Source organism: Malus sylvestris, chromosome 9, assembly GCF_916048215.2.
Source record: "Malus sylvestris chromosome 9, drMalSylv7.2, whole genome shotgun sequence".
Classification (NCBI taxonomy): Eukaryota; Viridiplantae; Streptophyta; class Magnoliopsida; order Rosales; family Rosaceae; genus Malus; species Malus sylvestris.
The window spans coordinates 15,279,988-15,287,377 of NC_062268.1; the positions used below are offsets into that span (position 1 = coordinate 15,279,988).

Below are 7,390 nucleotides of genomic sequence, written 5' to 3' on the forward strand. Positions count from 1 at the left end.
AAACTGAACTGCAGCAAAGAAAACAGTTTGGTTTCGGTTTTGGGTTTTCAAAACTGTACCGAAACTGAAACCGCATGTTATGTTTTAAACTTTTAATTAGTTCAACTAGGTTACTGGACTATTATCCAATTTTTCACTTTAAGTTCAAGTCGTGAAGGCTGAAACTCATCTTCATCTTTTCCTTAAAACTCATCTTCTTAAAACTCATTTTCATATCTCTCTCAAAAGTCAAAACCCATCTTCATCTTTTCTGCAGTCGACATCAGTGCCCTGAACTCACTATGTGCAACCTGGCTATTTGCATCTCTGCGACCTTACTGCTTGCATCCCTAGATCCCCTTCATCTGCAAGCCCTAAACTCTGCAAATCAAAAGCTCTGCAAAACAAAATTGGCAAATCATTCACTTGCTCTTCGTTCCAGCTAATATGGTAAGAATTTGGAACTTGTATTAGTTAGTTTAATTAATAATTTGTAATTAAATTAATTTTACAGTTAGGGTTCGTTTGAATCAAAGATTCAATTTAAAGTCTTGGATGTGAAATCGAAGTTGAATCCATTGAATCTTTAACATGGGATGAGATGAAACTATGTTTATTTCTGTTGTAAGCACTGAGCATCGGTCATAGTGAGGGGGTTGGAATAACATTAGCACTTTCTTCGAGTGTTCTGCATACCACATTATATATTGATGGCAAAATCAAGAATTTTCATGAATGCAACTTTTCTTACTCATAGGACAATGAAAATTATGAAGTTAAGCAGCTTATTCCACTTAAGAATTTTTTCCTCTCTTTCTTTCTTGTTTTGCAAATCGTCTGTTATTGATTTTTTGTTTTCATTGTTCTTTTGTTTTTTCTTGTGGGATGACTGATGCTACATACTGATGATGCATATTGTTTCTAGGGGTGAGTTCAAAAAACCGAAAACTGAAAAAAAAAACGAAAACCAAACCAAACCGAACAAAAACCACCTAAACTGTTAAATCGAACCGAACCAAAGATTTGGTTCGGTTTGCTTTCTGGGGTTTGAAAACTGAACCGAATCGAAGTTATAATCTTATAAATTAATATTTTTATTACTTAAACGGTGTCGTATTTCAATCTGAAGATAATTCCTACCCGTACCCTTCGGGCTTTCCATCTTTCAGTCTGAAACCCTTCCCTTATCCTTCCCAAATCCCAAGTTCCCACTTCCCATTCTCAACCTCTGCCTCTCAGCGCATCTGCGACCTGCGACGGTGCGACCCATCTCACTCTCAATCTCTCGCCCCCATGACCCGTGATGGCGTGACCCGCGACCTCCTCTGGCTTTGAGTCCTTTCGTCGTTTCCAGTCTTGAGTCTCTTAACCCACGACTTCCTTGGCAAGGTTAGTCAGTTAGTCTCTCATGTTCTACATATGTTCTTTGATAGTAATGCTTACTATTGTTGTCAATTAGAAGAATCTGATGGGTGAGGAATGGGTTGTCAATTAGATGGGAGGTTTTGATTTAAGGGTTTGTAACCATTGGTTGTGCATCTGATGAATCCTGACAAGGAGGTGCTTCTACATCTGAAAGCGTGTGCGAGGCGATCGGACTTCCAATTGGGTATGAACGTTCATACCCTTGTGGTGAAAACGGAGTTCGACTTCGATGTTTATGTTAAAACCTGTTTGCTCTGTTTGTATGTGAAATGTGCGTATTTGGAACATGCACATAATATATTTGATGAAATGCCGGAGAAAAATGTTGTTTTTTGGACTACCGTGATTTGTGGGTACATTGAAGCTCGCCGGTACAGAGAAGCTATTGATACGTTTTGCGGGTTGTTGGAGATGGGTTTGAGGCCTAATAGTTTTAGCCTTGTTCGGGTTTTATTTGCATGTGGGAGGTTAGGGGATATAGGCAGTGGGGTGGGGAATGGATTGATGGATACATAACAGAGATTGGTATGGGTAGGAATGTGTTTGTTGCAACCCGATTGCTATGCCATGGTTGGCATACTTCCTGTAGTCAGAACGAAATTCATAAGCTATCAAGGAAAAAGGTAGGACTTGTGATTCCATTCAGCTCCTCAACCTGTACATGGAATAGACATCATATCACACATAAGCTAGGGTGTAAATCTTAAAAGTGAAAACTGTTGAATTTCAAATGTGTAACTCTAATCTAATTTGTCCTTTAGCTTGCCACTGACCTTGATGTTATGTTCTGTCCTTTCTGCATCCGATGAATGTATAAGCGCCATCACATTGTGAATCTTATGTCTCAATTTATTTAAAATTTCCGATTTCAATTTTTTTTTTTTTTGAAAACTAAAAAAACCGAAACTGAACCGAAGAAAACCAAAACCGAAAAAAAAATGGACTGAACTGAACCGAACCAAAATTTTGGTTCGGTTTCGGTTTTAGCAATAAACCGAACCAATTTGAACCGAATCTAGCCCTAACTGATGCTGCATATGGATGTTAGATGATATGGGGTGACTGATGCTGCTAGATTTTATGTTTCCTCTTTCCATGGGATTCTTATTAAGTCTAATCCCTTAATTTGAGGAAGATTGACATCTAGATGGTGCCAGATTTTATGTTTCCTCTTTTTTTGCAGTTTTGCCGCTGTTTGTTGCTGCAGTTTTGCTGCATTGTTGTCGCTATTTTTGGCTTTGCTGCATATTCATTAATTAATATATGAGGAAAATAAGACCGTCTTATGCATAAATAAGTGTATATTTTAAATTGTACATTTTTTTTCTCAAAAACCAAATCGAAACCGTTTGAAACCGTACTAAACCAAACCGTTCATTTCGGTTTTGGCTTTAAAACCGCACCGAACTGCCCTACAAAAAGTTTCGATTTCGGTTGCGGTTTCATTCGAAACTACACCGAACAGCACTGCGCCCACCCCTAATTGCTGCATGCATCTAATACCACATTTGCTTTCCTTTATAATCCACCATTATGATAGGTTAAAGCAATCCAATTAAAAATATTTTAACTACACCAAAGGAAAAGCAAAAGATCATGATTCATGAAGAAAAGAAATTTCACAAGAGTAATGATTTTACCAAACAGTACTTAAAGGCTTCTATCTTTGATAAGACTATTTACAATTTTAAAGCATTTTGACGAGAAAAATGGATGATAATTTTTTTATTTTGTTCAAGTTGAAAATTACTCATTTTTAGAAGAACTAGTAATGATATTTTTTCTTCGAGTAATCTTCAAAATATCTTCAATGTAATGAATAGTCTTATTCAAATTAATAGTCCATATTAAACCGGGCCAAAGAGCCACGACACATGGGAGACAACAACCTCAAAAATTAAAAACAAAATCATGCAATAACAAAAAATTAAAAATGGTAAATTGATGATATCTCAACCGAAGAAATACATATTAAAATGGTGATCATGAGCAATCAACAAAAGAAAAAGGGTTTTTATATTAACACCCCACAAAATGTTGAATACACCTCATATTAAAATTTAATATTAAATGACTTATTTACTCCACTATGTAATGACAATTTTGATCTTATTAGGTTTAAAAAAAAATAAAGATTTATAAATACACCCCAAATCACTTTTAGCGTATTATTTATCTTCTCAACTATCAAACATGTTGATTAAGAAAAATAGTTTTTGACGAATGGAACACGAAATCAATGTTTTAGGAGCTTCACATGAGGTAAGACTTCATAGTTTTCATTGTTTTAGTGATTTTGATGACATCGATAATTATTTAGTCTTGCGTTTGCTGCATTATTTAAACTTCTATATTCATATTCATCTTTTAGTGTTCATATGGTCAGATTCAATCCCTGAAAATTAAAAATGAGTGTTATAAGATTTGAGAAATGTGGGGTGTAAAGAAAATGTGAGATGCATGTACAAAATATAAGATGTATATTGAGAATGTAGGGTGTGGGGATATTATGAGAAAGTAAGTGGAGTGTATTAAGATAATTTTTAAGTGAAAAAGAAAATGTGGGGTGTATTAAGTGTGTGGGGTATATTTAACAATTTGTGGGGTGTTAATATAATTAGCCAAGAAAAATTGGCAATTAAAATGGGAAGGGATCCTCTCAGGACCCATTCCACCTAATATTCCTCGTCAAATAATCTGGATCTTTGAAATTTGATTAAACAGTTAAAAATATGAGCCAACTTTTAAAGTTATAATAATTTTAACCGTTGGATCAAATTTCAAAAACCTGAATTATTTGATAAGGAGGATTAGGTGAAAGGGATCCGGAGAGGATCCCTTTCCAATTAAAATGATAACTATGACCCACCTGGATAATTTACCAACATGATTAGTGTGCAACACGTAAGTGCTGACTATGATGCCATGTCACGATTTCATATTAAGTAATCACCACGTCATCCACAGGAGATAGGGATGCCAGTTGGCTTTTGGTTGACCTAATTGAACAGAACATGTCCATTCATCAAAACCGAAAGAGATTCAAATATGAAATATATGCTGATAATAACGTTAACATTCTTTAAGAAAGAAATCAAATTAATAAACTCTTCTTTTTACTAATTAGCAGATCCAGAATTCTAATATATTAGGTTGTCATAATCAAGGTACGCTAGGCGTTCAGGTGACGGGCTAGGACCTCGCACCTATGTGCCTAGACGGGATCTAGGCGGACTAAACAAATTTACGTAAATTTATTATATATCATATAAATAAGTGTCTATTTATGCTTAAAAACTATATTGAAATTGAGAATTTGAGTTTGTTATTTTAATTTGGTTTACTATTTAACATATAACATATAAAAATATTATAACTTTTGCTTTAGTACTTTAGTGAATTTGATGGTATGAGGTGAAAGTTCAAGTGATTACAAGTTTGTAGTACTTTACGAAATATTTTTCAGAGATCGTATTTAATTATAATGAATTTTAAAAGAATTAATGGTGTCGAACAGATGGTAGAAAAAGTATTGATTGAGTAATACACCATCCCTTTGTTAATTAAAATCCTTGGTGGCATAACTTGAATGGAAAACAATAAAAAAAAAAAAGGGAATTGGTCAAGTGGGAAAGGGGGAGAGAGTCTTTCTTCTGCGTAGGAACTTAGGTCCAAGAACAACAAAGCTATGTTGGTCTTTCTTATTGGTTCAAAGCTTATGTTGCACCACATCTGCACAACCATGGTGGTCTTCTTTCTTTCACCACATGTTTAGACCGTTGGGTGGTCCTCAGAGGTCTTCACCGACACTTCTTTGGACTTTTGAGTGGTCCCGAGACCACCCGGGTTCATATGCCTCTGCTCCCATATGTATGGCAGAACTTCAATTAAATCCTTTCGTAGTTTTTTTTCTTTTTAACAACAGTGGTCATCATGAAGTTTAAATTAACTTGCTCCCCAAATTATAAGTAAAAATTGAATGTCGGTAGAATAATTATGTGCACCTGTTTATAATAGTGATTCAGCTACATGCACGCAGAAAATGTTGAACCAAACAACCACTTTTATGGCCACGTTTTCCATTCCAAATCCCTTATAACCTAGCTTGCACGATATCATCCCTAGTTTGCATAAACACATATTGAAGACAAACTGTCCTTGCTAGTTAAGTTGCATGTGAAGCATGCATGCATATAAGTAAGATAAAAACACGAGCGTGATCACGATCATTTGGAGTATCTCTGCCCATGTCCATGTGAACTTGTGGGCATGCATGGTTCCAATTCAGTGTACTTCAAGAGACGCATTAAAAGGAACAACAAATTTGGTCCTTGTTTTTGTGATAGGAACAATTGCTCAGCTTAGGTGGGTTGCCTATCTATTCTCGCTAGCTGTGGCCGACTGCTAATCTCTTTTCACAATAATCACTTGGAAAAAAAGAGGAAAAAAAGGTCTTTTTCTTGATCGATATCTGCAATAATTTCGGCCTCTTTTAATTTATTTTTTAGGGTCTGGGGAAGCCTGGTCCCTTCGTTAATAGTGAAAGCAAAATTATATATTTATTTAATTTTGATTGTGATTGGTTGGTATTGATTACCAAAACAACCAAATTGTGGAATTGCTAGTCATGAGGATTAATGGTCAACCAGGTAATTGGCATATCCTCTTGCCTCAAAAATGAATGGATCGTGGGGACTAAAGAGGGTTGCGTAAGACGTACTTATGTTCTAATGTGAAACTTCAATTATTAAAGGCGTGAATCGTGATCGAATGCACAGATCATATTCAGAAGTCCCACCCTTTTAATTGTTTATTCCTTCACAATTTAAACATGTGAGTGCTCACGCGCTCGAATAAACGAATTAATGGATACATGTAGACTTAGACGATTGTCAATAAAAAATACGTCTTACGCTCATATGATTTAAAAATAAACAATCGATTATTTTGTACGTTGATCAATGATTTAGAGGGGAATCACCGTGATCGTTTTCCATATTATTTTATGCTCATTGGATCAAAAGGCCCTCAGCACCCCATAAAAATATAAGACCTAGTTAGTTTGTTTGATAACTATTCTATTTTTACTTTATAAGTATTATATTTTTGTGGTAGAAGAAGGGGAATGTGTATGTGGGAAACAAGTAGTGTGTGTGTGTGTGTATATATATAAGGATGAAGGAAAGTACTCAAAATGTTATAAACTTCTAGTTTAAGTGTGATTGTGTAAATCCTAGATTAGATTTGATTCTAGTTATGCTTTCCCATATGGACTTGTATTCCTTGGAAGAGAATGATTTCTTCTCTATCTTATTACTATAAATAAAGGCATTGCGTAGGGGGATAACACACATTCCTCTACACAACCCTACAAACACATCTCTCTTTATTTTCTCTTTCTATGCCACTGGCCCCCTTCCCCTTGTCAAATAAAATAGGCCACAATACGTTATCAACACACTCCTACTGCTGCGCTTGGGAATCTGACGTGGAAGTTTTCTGCATCAAACCAGTTCACCAATGTCATCACGCAATCAGGTTCTTCCAAAACAATGGTTTTTATCTTGATATTTTTGCAGTCCTGATAGCATTAACATTTACCATAATGCATGACCCAACTTTACGTTTTCGAATTTTAGATTCTACATAAATTGTGTATGCATTATATCCATAATTGTTGAATTATGTGAATTTGATATTTGCCATGAATTGCATCCTATATCTGCTCATGCATTAAATTATTTGTCAATATGCATTGAATTATAATATGGAAATCAAGAAAAAATAAGAATTTTTTTTTCTAGGGTTCTTCGAACCCACACCCGCGAGCAAGCCGAGACCATGGGGCCCCCTAGTCTCCAAACCTAGAACCCGACGCCATCACCTACGTCACCGCTGATTTTCTAACAAAATCATGGCCTGTAGCCATGCTCAGCAACCACGAATGCCTTTCCTGACGACCTGTAGTCATCCCCGTCAAAATCGT

General features: G+C 35.6%; 1 long non-coding RNA gene across 1 annotated transcript; it reads left to right on the forward strand.

Annotated features, from left to right (window-relative positions):
- The first annotated feature begins 1,113 nt into the window (after positions 1 to 1,113).
- Positions 1,114 to 2,239, forward strand: LOC126634272 (uncharacterized). The gene is made up of 2 exons (XR_007627264.1): positions 1,114 to 1,368; positions 1,475 to 2,239. It is a non-coding gene; the product is annotated as an uncharacterized LOC126634272 (long non-coding RNA).
- Positions 2,240 to 7,390: the final 5,151 nt, after the last annotated feature.